Raw genomic sequence first — 16,951 nt, 5'->3', positions numbered from 1 at the left:
AACTTCAAAGTATCAACCCAGGAATTAAACCAAAGACAGTACCAAAAACAAAAATGAGAAGACATTTAAGTAAGGCACAAACTCAGACTTCCACCCCACAAAAGGCAATTTCTGGGGAAATGAGGTGCAGAAGTCTGATAATCAACCACCTGGACACCCTGAACTGATAGCACAGGAAGTAACAAAACAGATGAATGAGGCTCTAGAAAAGTTCAAAGCAGAAATAATCTCCCAGATAACTACAGAGATGGTGAGCAGAGTGAAAGACATGATTAGAGGCTCTAGAACACAAACTGATGAAAAAAATAGATGAGCTCAGAAACATGCTGGAAGCCAGTAATGCCCAGCATAAAAAAGAAATGGAAACAATGATCACCCAACATAAGAAAGAAATGGAATCCATGAAACAGATTCAAACAGATATTCAGGAGATTAAAAGCCCACTGAAAGTATCCACAGCAGATTAAGGGAATCTGAAGATAGAATATCAGATATAGAAGACAGGATTGCAGTTAGAGACCATTGAAACACAGATTTCTCAAAAATAGAAAGGGACCACGAGAAATCAATCCAGCAGCTGCTAGATGATGCAAAGAAGAATAACATAAGACTGATAGGAGTCCACGACAAAACAGGAGAAAGTACAATTGACATTAAAAAACTGTTCACAGAAGTAATAGTAGAAAACTTTCCAGACAGAGGTGGAGAATTGGACATACAGATAAGTGAGGCATATAGAACTCCAACTAGCCATGATTAAAAAAAAATCTACACCTAGACATATAATAGTCAAGATCCCAGAAACCCAACAGAAGAACAAAACCCTACAGGCAGTTAAAGAAAAGAAACAAATCACCTACAAAGGAAAGCCCATCAGAATCATGGCAGACTTCTCAACACAAACCCTCAAATCAAGGAGAGCCTGGAGTGAAGTATTTCAAGCCCAGAAAGAAAATAACTTCCAACCTAGACTGTTGTAGCCTGAAAAATTATCTTTTGAAATCAATGGGGAAATTAGATACTTCCACAACAAAAAACACATGGGAAATTTCATGAACACCAAACCAGCACTACAAGCAATTTTAAACAATATCCTAGAAAAAATAACAATGAAGGTCACAACTCCATGAGGCTGAACAGAGAGAAGCCACCAGGCAAGATAAGAAAAAAAAGGGAAAGGGGGAAAAATAAATAAAACAGCCAACAAAAGTAAAACATCATGACAAGGATGAGTCAATATCTATCAATTATAACTATCAATGTTAATGGCCTCAATTCACCAATCAAAAGAAGTAGATTGACAGAATGGATTAAGAAGCAAAATCCAACAATATGCTGTATACAAGAAACACACCTAACTCAAAAAGAAATTAATAGACTGAAAGTAAAAGGATGGAAAACAGTTCTCTATGCCTCAGGAACCCAGAAAAAAGAAGGGATAGCAATCTTACTTGCAGACAAAGTAGATTTCAAACCAAAACTAATTAAGAGAGACAAAGATGGTCACCACATCCTTGTAAAGGGAACAATCCAAGAGGAAGAGATGACAATCCTAAATACATATGCACCAAATACAAATGCCCCCAACTATACAAAACAAATACTAATGGACATGAAAAATCAAATAAGCACTAATACAATTGTAGTGGGGGACTTCAATACCCCACTATCACAAATAGACAGATCATCTAGACAAAAGGTTAACAAGGAAATTCTAGAACTGAACCAAGCTATTGAACAAGTGGACTTAATAGATGTTTACAGAGTGTGCCACCCCACAAAATCAGAATATACATTCTTTTCAGTTGCACACAGGTCATTCTCAGAAATAGACCACATGCTACCTGATAGGACACATCTAAGTAAATGTAAAAGAATTGAAATTACCCCCTGTATATTATCAGATCATAGTGCAATAAAATTGGAAATCAATAATATAAGAAACTGCAAAACTCCCACAAACACATGAAAATTTAATAACACCCTTCTGAACAACCAATGGGTCACAGAGGAAATTAAAGAAGAAATTAGACAGTTTGTGCAAGTAAATGATAATGCCAGTACAACATAGAGGAATCTGTGGGACACAATGAAAGCAGTTCTACACAGGGAATTCATAGCAGTGAATGCCCATATTAGGAAAACAGAGAGAACTCAGATAAGTAACCTAATGCAGAACCTCAAGCTTCTAGAAAAAAAGAGCATAACAAATCCAAAGCTCATACAAGAAAGGAAATTATAAAGATCCGACCAGAAATCAATGCAATGGAGACTAAGAGAATGATACAAAAAATTAATGAATCAAAGAGTTGGTTTTTTGAAAAAATAAATAAAATTGACAAGCCTTTAGCCAACCTTATCAAAGGAAAGGAAAGAAAAGGCTCAAATCCATGCAATAAAGAACAAAAAAGGTGAAGTTAAACAGACCCAGCAGAAATCCAGAGGACCATCAATACCTACTTTGAGAACCTGTACTCCAATAAACTGGAAAACACAGAAGAAATGGACAGATTCCTAAATACATATGAATTGCCAAAGTTAAATGAAGAAGATATAGAAATTCTAAACACCCCAATTACAATGAGTGAAATTGAAAATGTAATAAAAAATTTACCAACAAAATAAAGCCCAGCACCTGATGGTTTCACTGCTGAATTCTATAAGACATTTAAAGAAGAACTATCGCAATTACTCTTTTAACTCATAACGGAAATTGAAAGGGAAGCAAGGCTTCCAAATTCATTCCTGGAAGCAAGTGTTACTTTGATTTCAAAACCAGGGAAAGACCCAACCCAAAAAGAGAACTACAGATCAATCTCCCTAATGAACATAGATGCAAAAACCCTCAACAAGATACTGGCAAACAGAATACAGAGGGTTATCAAGAAGATCATACACCCTGACCAAATCGGATTTATCCCAGGGATGCAAGGATGGTTCAACATTCGTAAATCAATAAATGTAATACAGTATATTAACAGAGTCAAGGACAAAAACCATATGATCATCTCAATAGATGCAGAAAAGGCATTTGACAAAATCCAATGCCCATTCATGATAAATATGCTACAGAAAATTGGAATACAAGGTCTTTGTCTCAACCTCATTAAGGCTATTTATGAAAAACCAACAGCCAACATCATACTAAATGGTCAAAAATTGAAAACTTTCACAATAAAATCAGGGACAAGACAAAGATCCCAACTATCACCACTCCTGTTCAATATAGTTCTGGAAACATTAGCCACAGCAATTAGAAAAGAGAAAGAAATAAAAGGAATAAAGATAGGAAAGGAAGAAGTTAAACTCTCATTATTTGCTGATGATAAGATACTTTACATAGAAGACCCAAAAAACTCTACCAAAAGACTTCTCAACCGAATAGACAGATTCAGTAGAGTACCTGAATATAAGGTCAACACTCAAAAAAAAATAGCCTTCTTATACACAAATAGCAGACTCACTGAGAGAAAAATTAGGGAAACAATTCCTGTTACAGTAGCATCCAAAAAAATGAAATATCTAGGAATCAATCTAACAAAGGAAGCAAAAGATCTCTACACTGAAAACTACAGCACTCTGGAAAAAGAGATGTAGGAGAATATAAGAAAAATGAAAGACATCCCTTGTTCCTGGGTAGGAAGAACCAATATAGTGAAAATGGCCATACTTCCAAAACTACTACATACATTTAATGCAATGCCAATTGAAATTCCAATGATATACTTCACAGAACTAGAGAAAATAATCCAAAAATTCATTTGGAACCAGAAGAAACCTAGAATAGCAAAAGCAATTCTGGGCAACAGAGACATGGCAGGGAGTATCACAATCCCCAACTTGAAACTATATTACAAAGCTCCTGTGAAAAAAACAGCATTGTACTGGCAATGAAACAGACCCAAGGATCAGTGGAATAGATTAGGAGATACAGAAACAACTCCAGACATACTCGGCCACCTCATCTTTGACAAAGGAGCCAACCACCTCATTGGAGGAAAGATAGCCTATTTAATAAATGATGTTGGAAAAACTGGATTTCAACCTGACAAAATTAAAACTAGACCCATCCCTGTCAGCATGCACTAAACTAAAATGGAAGTGGATTAAAGATCTAAAGACAGAAACACTAAACTTGCTGGAAGATAAGTTAGGTAGAACTCTTGAAGACATTGGCATAGGAAAAGACTTCATGTACAAAGCCTCAGTAGCACGGAAATTAGCATAAAGAATCAACAACTGGGATCTCATCTTATTAAAAAGCTTCTGCACTGCAAGAGAAACCAACAGAGTTAACAGACAATCTGCAATGTGGGAAAACATTTTTAGCATCTGTACCTCAGACAAAGGACTACTATCTAGAATATATACAGAACTGAAAAAAATCAGACCCCCTAAATTCAAAGACCCAATTCAAAAATGGGCATCTGAAATGAACAGATATTTCTCAGACAAACAAGTAAAAGCAGCAAATAAATATATGAAAAAATGTTCAATATCATTGGTCATTTGAGAGATGCAGATGAAAACAACCCTGAGATTCCACCTCACCCCAGAAAGAATGGCTGCTATCAAGAAATCAACCAATAACAAATGCTGGCAGGAGTGTGGGGAGAAAGGAACCCTTCTCCATTGCTGGTGGGAATGCAGACTGGTGCAACCACTGGAAATCCGTACAGAGATACCTCAAAGAACTAGGACTACAGGTCCCATTTGACCCAGTTATTTCCGTGCTGGGTATCTTCCCAAAAGAATTAAAAGAATCATACCACAGGGATATATCTGCACCCATGTTTATAGTGGCGTGGTTTGCAATAGCTAAAGCTTGGAAACAGCCCAAGTGCCCATCAACTGGAAACTGGATAAAGAAGATGTGGGTTTTTTTATAAAATGGAGTACTACTCATCCATAAAGAACAAGAAACTCAAGACATTCATAGCTAAATGGATGCATATTGAGGCCATACTCTTAAGTGAAATAAACAGGACACACATGTATAAATACCAAACTGTTTCTCTAGTGTGAGAAACTGAAAGTGTAAATAAGGATTAAAATGATTAAAACGAATAACTGATAATTTGAAATAGGAAAAGGTCCAAAGGTGTAGGGGTGGTGGGAGGGGAAGGAGAAAGGAAAGAAGGGAAAGGAAATATTATGAGAAAAGAAAAACATGGAAATGAAATCTATGTAAATAGGGCGGTGGGGGGCGCGGTGAAGGGAACACAAGGAATGGGGAAAAAAATAAGAACCAAGATACATCATGTACATGTACAAGCACCCAATGATAAATGTAATTGTATTGTATACCTAAAATATACCAATAAAAGAATTTTTTTTTAAAAAAAGCTTCTGCACAACAAGAGAAACCACCAACAGTGTGAAGAGACAACCCACAATGTGGGAAAAAATTTTCACCTGCTGTTCCTCAGACAAAAGTCTACTATGTAGAATCTATAAAGAACTTGAAAAAATCAGACCTCCCAAATTTAAAGGCCCAATCCAAAAAATGGCCATCTGAAATGAACAGACATTTCTCAGACAAAGATGTAAAAGCAGCAAATAAACATATGCAAAAATGCTCAACATCACTGGTGATTCGAGAGATGCAAATGAAAACAACACTGAGATTCCACCTCACCCCAGAAAGAATGGCTGCTATCATGAAATCAACCAATAACAAATGCTGGTGGGGCTGTGGGGAAAGAGGAACCCTGCTCCACTGCTGGTGGGAGTGTAGACTGGTGCAACCACTGTGGAAATCAGTATGGAGATACCTCAAAGAACCAGGACTGGAAGTCCCATTTGACCCCACTATTCCCCTGCTGGATATCTTCCCCAAAGAATTAAAAGAATCATACCACAGTGATATATGTTTACCTATGTTCATAGCAGCACAATATGTAATAGCTAAAACTTGGAAGCAGCCCAAATGCCCATCAACTGGAGATTGAATCAAGAAAAATGTCTTTTTTTTTATAAAATGGAGTACTACTCACCCATAAAAAATGGGAAATTAGAGACATTTATAGCTAAATGGATGCACATTGAGGTGATACTCTTAAGTGAAATAAATAGACACACATGCATAAATACCAAACAGTTTCTCTAGTATGAGAAACTGAAAATGTAAATAAGGACTAAAAGGCACAATAGATAATGGGAAATAGGAAGGAAAAGGGGCAAAGGGAAAGGGGAAGTGGGAGGGGTAGGGGAAAGGAAAGAAAGGAATGGAATTAATATGAGAAAATGAAAAACTGGAAACAAAGTCTTTGTAAATAGGAAGGGATGGAGAGGTTGAAGGGAGGGCAGAAGAATGGGGAAAAAAATAAGAACCAAGAGAGATTATGTACAGGTGCAATTTCCAATGATGAATGTCATATTGTATACCTAAAATGTACCAATAAAATTATTTTTAAAAAATAAAATAAAATAAACTTGAATCTTTTGTAGGAAAATGGAAGCACCTTGAGACCATAATGTTAAGTGAAATAAATCAGACACACAAGCTTCATTATTGCAAGGTTTCTTTTATATGAGAATACCAAAGTATAAATACATTAAAGAGAAAAATAAAATGATAGATAATAAGAGACAGGGAGAGAGGCCTTTTGCAAATGAGAAGGGGATCTAGAGAAGGAGAAAGGGAGGGAAAAGGGAATATGAAAAGAATTAAGATGCATTGTGTACATGTGCCAACCCCACAGTGAATACAGCCATTACATTCGGCAAACATGGACTAAGAAAAAAATTTTAAATTAAGAAAAATAAGTTCACTGCCACATGTTCTTCTTTCCTCCTGTTAGAGCTTGTGTTTACAGTCCTTACTCATCTGAATTTCTCTGTCCTGAGTTCTAAGGGGTACATGAGCCTTTCCTATTAGTGGGCAGGGACAGGATCGGTGAGACGGCAGGTGTGTCTGCTCCTTCACAGTTCCACACAGGAACTGTGTCAGAGGGGAAGGGGTCCAGCTGGCCGGCAGGTTCTTTGCTCAGCCCAAATGCCTAGGTATTTGTTTCTTTAAACTCAATTATTTACAGAATCATATTCAACTGAATCTCACAATATTCAAAATGGCTCATTTGTTCTGGGGATTACATGGCTCTAACTGCATCACAAAAAATGTATGCAAGCAGCAGAATGGTAATGAAACGCAGCAGCTACCAACAGTGGCTCAAGGACACAAAACACCGGGCAATCGCGGACAGTGCCACAGTGCCAGCCATGGCAGCAATGCAATTAGGTGCAGGGAGAATTTGGACTTAAGCCATTTAGGTAGGTTCCTACCTTATACCTACAAGATTCTTCAGGTGTTTTTCTGAACCACCTAACCCAGTGGTGGTGAATCTATGCCACATGTGCTGCAGCAAGCCGTTTGTGTCATTGAAAGCTCTAAAAGGTTTGCCATCATTAACAACTCCTCTCAGATACCCATTTTCCAATTAATAGACGCCTTAGCAAATGGCAGGGATCACAGCTCAACATGATGCATGCCATGATGGGCCCCAGACTCTGCCTGAGACTGAAAGATCCATCCCTCCAGTGCCCCGAGTGACTTCCCTTAGCCTCCACCCTCTCTGCAAGTCACCTGCAAATGAAGACGATGATGATGGCCCCTTCACTCCATAGCACCCAAGAGAGTAGGAAGCCCACAGTTTATGATGGCCCGTGGAACCACCCTGAATGTGCTCCTGGCCCTAGAGCTCCTGGGAGCTGGCTGAGGTCCTGCAGAGGCTGTGTCCATGCTGTACGGCCTGTCTGCCCTGCCTTCTCCCTTCCAAGGCTGTCTCTGTGGACAGCATCCCTGCTAAACTGCTGCACACTGGTTTCTGTCTCCAAGCACTCTTGACCCTTGACCCTGTTGTCCCACACTGACTAATTCAGTCCCCGTCCCATCAAGGTCCAGCTCTGGAAAAGTAACTAGGTGTCTCCATTCCTGGGAAGTTTGCCACTTCTGGTGTCTGACAGTGAATCTGCTTTTGTTGGGGTATGGGGAGAAATGGCTAAGAAGGAAGATTATCTGATGCTTCTCCATCCTGCTCAGTTCTCAGGTCCACGCTGAGCTCAGAGGCAAGGTCAGAGGACTTAGCTAAGATCACAAAGTTAATAACAGCTGATCTTTCTAATTTGACCACTACAAGCTTTTCACTCCGTTGCAATACCTCTAAAATATCAGACTGATACTGAACAACACTTTTACTGTGACAGACACACCAGAGACTGCAGTTTAAATGAAAGGATTAAGTCTATAATGGTGACATTTCAGGCAATGTGCAGAATTTTTGCTCACATTAAACAAATGCAAATCCTTCATAATCCTTTTCCAAAAATACCTAAAACTGATTTTTACTCTAACAGAAGCCAAGTTTTCAAAATCAATGAATGCAATTCAAAACTCTCTCCTTAATTGTACTTCCTTGAGTGATTTCATTCTTTCAGATAATTTTTCCCGTGGCTTGAAAGCCTTTAGCATAAGGCTGAGTTACCACACAAGGGGCATTCCTAGCTACACTGATCCAACAAAAATCCTATCAATACTGGTACTAGTTATTGAACAAGGGTATAGTATTCTGAAGTTTCAACCAACATAACAAAAGCCATTAACACTTATTAAAACATTTAGACCATTACAGAATTGATGAATTGGGTTTTAAACAGAATTATTAATTTTCATTTTAAACTCTAATATGTTCATCAGCTTTACTGTTCGATGCAATTTTCAGTGAAAAGAAGCAGTCCAGTAGGGAGAGAGCTCATCACTGGATATCAGTTTCCATCATAAAAGCATTCAGGATGCAGCTCTGAAAATTACTATCATAGAATACATTAGTTGGATACCAAGATTTTCTCAGGCCTTTATGAAAAATGCAGATTCCTAAGCTCATGGCAGGTGTGCTTAAAGACTGTGAGGATTAGACCCAGGCACCAGGTTTTATCAAGTTCTCCAGGTAAATCTGCTCAAGAGCCAAGCTGGAGATGTATTATAACCCCTAGTATAAAAGACAAGCAACATATTTCTAAGCCAGGGAGGAATTCCTTCCTTTAGTTTATTTAGTTTTTCGTGGTCCTAAGAGCTTTGGAAATTCTTCTACCTTCACAAAACTTTCTTGTCTCAGTGGAGGAGAAAGTAGCAGTTCCAAATAAGACATGCCAATCACGGAAAATACCAAAAATCTGAGAACTAAATCTGAGAACTAAACCCAGGCATTTGTTAATAAAAATGCACAAATTGTGGAGCTGAATATTCACAGAGCAAGAACTGCACTTTCTCCTGCAGACCAAGAAGGTTAACAAAATGCAGCATCCCAGATATGTTAGGTCAGGGGACTCAGCGGAGTAAGTCACAAATAAAGATACCAGATACTTTCCACTGGGTCAGAAAGGTGATATGCAGCTCACACTGCAGTGCAGGCAATTGGAAACGAAATTTAATAGCTCAAAGTTACTTTTGGAGGCCGAATTATGGAACACCTTGAAGATCCAGCAACTCCACTCCCCAGAAATAAGAAACGACTTAATTAATGAAAATTCTTTTTTAAAACAATCATTGAAAATCTAACTTTAAAAACTGGCAAAAGATGTAAATAGGTATTTTTCTAAAGAAAATATAAAGATAGTTAATAACCATTTGAAAAGATGTCCTAGTCATTGGAGGATCCCAATTGCAACCACTTTGAAACACCACTTCATCCTCATCCTTCATCCTCATCGAAACCCCAAAAGACAGAAAACAAGTGTTGGTGAGGATGTCTGAAGTCAGAACCCTCATACTGAAGGGGGTGTAAAATGATGAATCACTTTGTAAAACTATTTTGAAAGCTCATCAAATTGTCAAACATGGAGTTTCTGTCTTACCCAGAACTTCTACACTTCGGAATATACCTAAGAGAAATGAAAATACTTATCCACACAAAAATGTGCGTACAAATTTACATAACAGCATCGTTCATCATAGCCAAAACCAATCCAAATTGCATCAACTGATAAGTGCATTTAAAAAGTAGTCCCATCTTTACAGTGGAATATTGTTTGGTAATAAGAAAAGAATATAGTACTGAAATGTGTAACTGCATGAATGAAATGTGTAACTGCATGAATGAAATGTGTAACTGCATAGATAATCGTCAAAACATTATACTAAGTGAAAGAAGCCAATTGTGAAAGATCACATATGATAATTTCTTTTATACCAAATCCCAAGAGCAGATAAATCTGTAGACATAGGATGTGGTCCTTGGTCTTGGGTGGGAGAGGAGAGTGTGGAGCAGGTATGGTATGGATATAGCATTTCTTTGGGGGTGATGAAATGTTCTAAACTTACATTTTGGTGATGCATAATTCTGTGTGCACACTAACAACCATTTGATTGTATGCTTTAAATGTGCAGCCTTCTTCCTCTTTTCATTCTATCCAACCTGAAACCACCCACAATAGGGCCGGTTTCCCCTCAGGTTGCTAGCCAATGTGCCAATCATTTCTGGAAACACCCTATAAACACACCCAGAAATGTAATTTACTAACCTCCCAGACATCCCTTGATCCAACCAAATTGCAATTAAGATTAACCATCACACACAGATTTCCACTGAAAGTCTCTTATACATCTGATATTCACATGTAACTAGGAGTCCTATAGTTTTATTTGCTAAACCTGGCAACCCAATTTGAGGGTCTACTCCACATGTGCAGGAGGTAAATAAAACAGAAGTGCTGCCCTGAGTGTCCTCAAATCCTATCCAACAGTGAGTGTAGACAGTCCATCCACTCTGGAAAATAGCATTTTGGCCTTAAGAAGGAGAAGTCATGTGTTGTAATGCATGTGCTTGTGGACCTTAATGGATGGGTCCAGTGAGTGATGTCTCGGGATGCTAAAAACATTGAAGGAAGATTTTTTTTATAACTCACATCTTCTGACAGAAGGGAGATTACCATGCCACACAGGGCCACATACGAGATGCCAAATTCAGTCAGGAGGCAGTAGGAGCAGGTGCAAGGGGAGAGTCTTGACCTAAGATTTTATTGTATTTTCCACCATAAAGGTGAGTCAGAACAGGACAAGATGAATAGATTAGCACATCCACACTTGAACAACTTCAGTGGCCTTAGTCCTGTCAAGGTGGTTTTAGTTGTCTGGTACCTGGCCAGGGTAGTTTAGGGCAGGGGAAGTCCTGGCTTGGTGTGTTAAGAGTTGATAAGGAGATGGTGGGCTCCAGCTTGGTAGGTTTCAGAGGTGTTAGTTTTCCATCACTATAACAGAATACCTGAGATAATTAACTTATAAAAGGTGAGATCTGTTCTGGCTCACAATTTTGGACTGATTGGTCCCACTATCTTGGGACCAAGACAGCACATCATAGCAGAAGGACATAGAGCAAAATTGCTCACCTTATAGCCAAGAAGCAAAAAAGAGAGAAGAGGGGCCAGAGCCCCACAATCCCCTTTGAGGACATACTCAATGATTTAAAGACCTCTGATTTGACCCCATCTCTCAAAGGCCCACAGAACTTCCCAATAGCACCACCAAGCCTTTAACACATGGACCTTGGGGACATTCTACATCCACACTCTAGCAACAGGAAAGTTCTGCTGTCAGGACAGAACTTGTTATCTATAAAAAAAAAAACTGACTAGTCCTGGGAGGGCCAGGCCTTCCCTTCATCTTCTCCAGGATTTCAAGGCATCAAAACATCCTAAGATACAAAAACTTTAAAAGTTTTTAATATACTGGACCTGGAGCCCCTTGAAAACTTAAAACTACAACTACCATTTAATCCAGCAATCCCTCCCCTGGGTATTCATCCAAAAGAGTTGAAATGAGGATCTTGAAGACACATCAACATTATTCAAAATAGCCAAGATATGGAAGTAACCTAAATGTTCATCATTGGGTAACTGGATAAAATGGAATATTAGTCGACCTTTAAAAAGAAGAAAATCCAGCCATTCATATACAACCATATGGATGAACCTTGAAGACTACGTGAAATAAGCCACTCATGGAAGCTCAGCCAGTCCCAGCACCCGGAAGGAAGTTCCCCCGCTGCCATCCCAGGCTCCTAGGGCAGAGAAGGTGAGCCAGTCCCAGCACCCAGAAGGAAGCTCCCCCACTGCCATCCCAAGCTCCTAGGGCTGAGAAGGTGAGTCGCGTGGGTGCCAGAAGCACCCCCTCCCGTGGAAATGAGAAGACACGTAAACAAGTCTGAAAAACAGACTTCTGGATCACTTACAGCAACACCAAAGGGAAATGAGATGCAACACTCTGATACTCAACCACCTGGACTCTCTGAACTGGCAACAAAAGAGGATCTGGGAAAAATGAAATCAGAAATAATTACTCAGATAACAGCAAAGATTTTGCTCATGGAACAAGACATGATTAATAAATCTAGAGAGAACACAGATAAAAAAATAGAGGATCTGAGGAACATGATGGAATCCCAACATAGGAAACAAATGGAATTCACAAAACAGATTCAAACAGATTTCCAAGAGATTAAAAACTCCATCGAAAGTCTGTGCAGCAGAATGAACCAATGTGGGGATAGAATTTCACATATAGAAGATAAGATTGCAATTAGTGACCAGGAAAAGAAAAATTGCTTTAAAATTGTAAGGGAACATGAGAAATCAATCCAGCAGCTGCTAGGCAATGCAAAGAAGAATAACATAAGACTGATTGGAATCAATGAAGAAAGAGGAGAGAGTGCAGATGACATAAAAAATCTCTTCACAGAAGTGATGGCAGAAAACTTCCCAAGGAGGGGAAAAGAACTTGACAAACAGATAAGTGAGGCATATAGGACTCCAGCTAGCCTTAATCAAAAAAATCTACACATAGGCATATAATAGTTAGGATTCCAGAAATCTAACAGAAAAATAAATTTCTACAAGCAGTGAGAAAAGAAACAAATCACATACAAAGGAAAGCCCATCTGAATCACAGCAGACTTCTCAATGCAAACCCTCAAGGCAAGAAGAGCTTGGAGTGATGTATTTCAAGCCCTAAAGGAAAACAGCCTCCAACCCAGATTGATGTACCCTGCAAAACTATCTTTCCAAATTGATGGAGAAATAAGATACTTTCATGATAAAGAGCACCTCAAGAACTTCATGAATACCAAACCAGCACCCCAAAAAAATTTAGACACTACCCTAGGAAAAGACAAAGAGGATCACAACCCCAGGAAACCCAGCAGAATGAATCCATTGGGCGTGACAAATTAAACACAAAGAGGGAGAATCCAACAAAAAGAAAAAGTCATGACAAGGCTTTTAAAACTTTTAACTTCATCTCCCTAATTAGTGTATAATTCAATCTTATTATTGTACTGATCAGTATTTTTCTGATTGTAGAGTTGCACACCATTCCTTGTGCTATACCGGCTATTTATCATCTTCTTATGTCTACTTTTTAATTGGGTTGTCTATTAATGAGCTCTAAGAATTCTTTATATATTCTGGTCATAGATTATATGTATTGTAAATATGGTCTGTTTAAGGACTACTTTTCATTTTCATGATGTCATTTAAAGTTCTAAATTTTGATGGAATCTCATTTATCAATTTTTTTTCTTTTATACATCATGTTTTTTGTATCCTAGGTAGTTATTGCCTACCCTGAATTCATAAATATTTTCCCTTATAATTTCTTCTTAAAGTTTTATACTTTTAGGCTTTCATATTTAAGTTCATAGATCCCTTCAAGTTATTTTCATGTATGGAAAAAAAGGGTTGAGGTTAATTTTTTTATATACGGATACCAGGTGTTCTAGTGCCGTTTGCTGAAAACACTATCTCTTCCTTGGCTCTTGAATTGAGTTTATGTCCTATAAAATGCTAACGTTAAATAATCTTTCAAAACTCAGTGGACTGTATATGTGTGGTTCTATTTCTAGATTCTCTGTTTTATTCAAATGAGCTATATGTCTTTCCTTACACCAACACTGCCTTGATTACTGTAGCTTTAGAAGAAGTCTTAAAATTAGGTACTAAACGTCTTCCAACACCATTTTTGTTTTTGTTTTTGTTTTTGGCTTTTCTGGGTCCTTGTACTCTTACATAACTTTTAAATTTCAATATCCAGTTCTTCATTTATAGCAAGTATACACAGACCTGAATTTTTATATATACCTTGTGTTTTCTAATCCTGCTAAATTCAAGTACAAGTTCTAGGGGCTCCTAGAGATTTCTTAGTATTTTCTCTGTAGATGATCATTTCATCTACATATAAAGATTTTGCTTCTGCCATGCCAATCCTATCCTAATTGTGTCATTTTATTGCCAGACTATTTTGGTGGAGACTAGGTTTCAAAGTTTAATGGACAGATAAAAAGTAAGCATATCTGCCCTTGTTCCCCACCTTAAGGAGAAAGCATTGTATCTTCTCCATTTATATAAGCTGTTCTCACTGGAAGTATGGAGTACATGTCTTTAATCTGTTGAGAAGTTTCTGTTCTACTTCTAGGCTCCTGATAGCTTTTACCATGAACAGCTGTAGAATTTACTCCAATACTTTTTCTCCAACTAGTGACAGGATCATATGGCTTTTGCCTTTCCTCTGTTAAAATGATGACTTTTGGGGGTGAATCTTCCAATGCTGAACCAACACTGCCATCCCTATAACAAAACCACTTTCTACATCCTGCCAGATCTGACTTCTAATAGTTTGTTTTGTTAAACAAATTTCTATCTATGTTCATACTTTTTTCTTCTATTATCTTTATCCAGTTTTAGGATTAGCACAATGTTGAGTTCCTAAAATGAGGGGAGAAGTGTTCCTTCTTTTTTCTGCTTTAATTGTTTGATATAATTTATCAGTTAAAATGTTTATGAGCCTGCTGTTGTCATATAGGTAGGTTTTCAAGCTAGGAATATACTTTCTTTAATAGGTGCTATTCAAATTTTATATTTCCTCCAGAGTTAGTTTCATTAATTTGTCTTCCAAGGTACTTCTTAGAAGTTGTCAAATTTATTTCAAAAAAGATTTTTGTAATATGCTTTTCTATATCCTTTTAAATTCTGTAAAATCTGTGGTAATGTCTCCTAGATCTTAATATTTTAATTTTAAAAATGTATAACTGATATTGTGTAACAGGAAGAAAAGGTCTAGAAGAGCAGAGGAATTGTGAGGGGTAGGGGAAGGGAAAAAAGGGAATGGAAAAAATATGAGAAGAGGAAAAAAATGGAAACAAGGTCTCTGCAAATAGGGAAGGGTGGAGGGGGTGAAGGGAGGGCAAGGAAAGGGGAAAAAAATAAGAACCAAGATGCGTCATGTAAAGGTACAAGATGCCAATGATGAATGTAACTGTATTTTATACCAAAAATGTACCAATAAACTTAATGGGAAAAAAAAAAGAAATAAGCCATTCATGAAAGAACAAGTCTGCATGACTCCACTTACATGAAGCATCTAACATAGTCAAACTCATAAATGCAAAGACAAGGATGTAGTTTCAGGGACAGGAGAGAGGAGGAAAAGGAGACTTGCTTCTCATTAGGTGCCAAGCCCCAGTTATGCAAGATGAGGACATTCTAGGAGGCTCACCCATCACAGAGCCTGGAGTGAACTGTACTACTCTATGCACTTAAAAACTGTTAAGAATATAGATCCAAGTTCTCTTCTCACCAGAACGTGGGAGAGCCCAGAAGAAGAATTTGGAGGCCATGGACATGTTTGTCACCTGGGTTGTGGCAAGGGGTTCCCGGGTGCGTGCACATGTTGAAACCCATCACAATGTGTGTATTAAAGATGTGCAGTGTTTCATATCCATGACCCCTCTCTAGGGCTAATTTTAAAATATACCTGCCTCAGGGGTGAAAGTAGGGGATTGTCTTGGGGAGAATCATCCTCACCATGGTGAAAAAAGCAGGTAATTCACTGGCATCTGTAAGAAAGGTCCGGCTACAGCAGGGAAGTGTCTCAGAAGAGGAGGAGCAGGGACCAGAGACACGCAGTCAGGATCTGGACATCGGAAGTGGCAAAGGAAGAACTGCACGTGCCAGTGTGGCAGCCAGTGCAGCAGCAGCAACCCCATCCAATCAGCACTTGTGATCTCTGCTGCTGTCTCCCATGGTCAGGGCTGGTTCTCACTGGGCTCCTTGTATCCACATCAGCAGGATGGCTGGGAACTGTTGTTCAGGTTGTACACAGCCAGGCACTGAGGCCCCGTACACATCGTGGGGCACTGTCCACAGCAGACACTCCTGCAATTCAGAGACCCGGGCACAGCAGGCCCGATGGAGGGCCTAAATTAGTGACCAAGAAAAGATTAGCCACGAACCTGTAAAGCCTTTTTAGAACAAATGAACAAGAGCTTTCCCTGCCTCTGGGAATTTGATTCTAAAAGCTATTGCAGATGTGTACAGAGATTCAGTAACAAGGATGGTCATGGCTCGGAGGTCCTAGGAAGAGAAAACTGGAAACAATCTCAGTATCCAAAGTTCAATGATTGGTTAAAATCATTCTGAGTATTTTAGATGGAAGACACTGAATACAACAAATGGGTTTTCAACAATTCCGTCTCCCAGTTCTCTTGCTTTGTTTTGAGAACATGTTTGTGATTCAGAATGAACCCACACTGCATCATAATCCTTTTTATTTCCCTTCTCCTCTCCCTCTTCTCTCCTCCACCCCTCGATTCCCTTCCCATCAGCAAAACCATCTCCCAGCTGTTAAGTAGGGAGTGGTGGGCAACCCCAGGAAGCAACCCCAGCAGACAGATGCTGCCATCTTGAGCAGCTCTTGGTGGCACAGTTCTTGGGGACCAGGGGCTAGAATGGGAAGAGGAGGACCCACAGTGGTCTTGGGAGAAGCTGGGGCCACATCTGAGCCAGAGTCAGGGTACATGGTCTCCTCCCTCCTCACGCCCTTCAGTCTCTCACTTTTGTCTCCCTGGGACCTAACCAGGGTGGAAGCAAGTGTTCAAGGGTCTCTGGAAAGAGTAGTAGCACCAGA

This window comes from Heterocephalus glaber, unplaced genomic scaffold (genome assembly GCF_053883595.1).
Source record: "Heterocephalus glaber isolate CG9 unplaced genomic scaffold, H.glaber_assembly_v1.0 deba00000818, whole genome shotgun sequence".
Lineage (NCBI taxonomy): Eukaryota > Metazoa > Chordata > Mammalia > Rodentia > Bathyergidae > Heterocephalus > Heterocephalus glaber.
Note: the sequence above shows the minus strand (reverse complement) of the source record.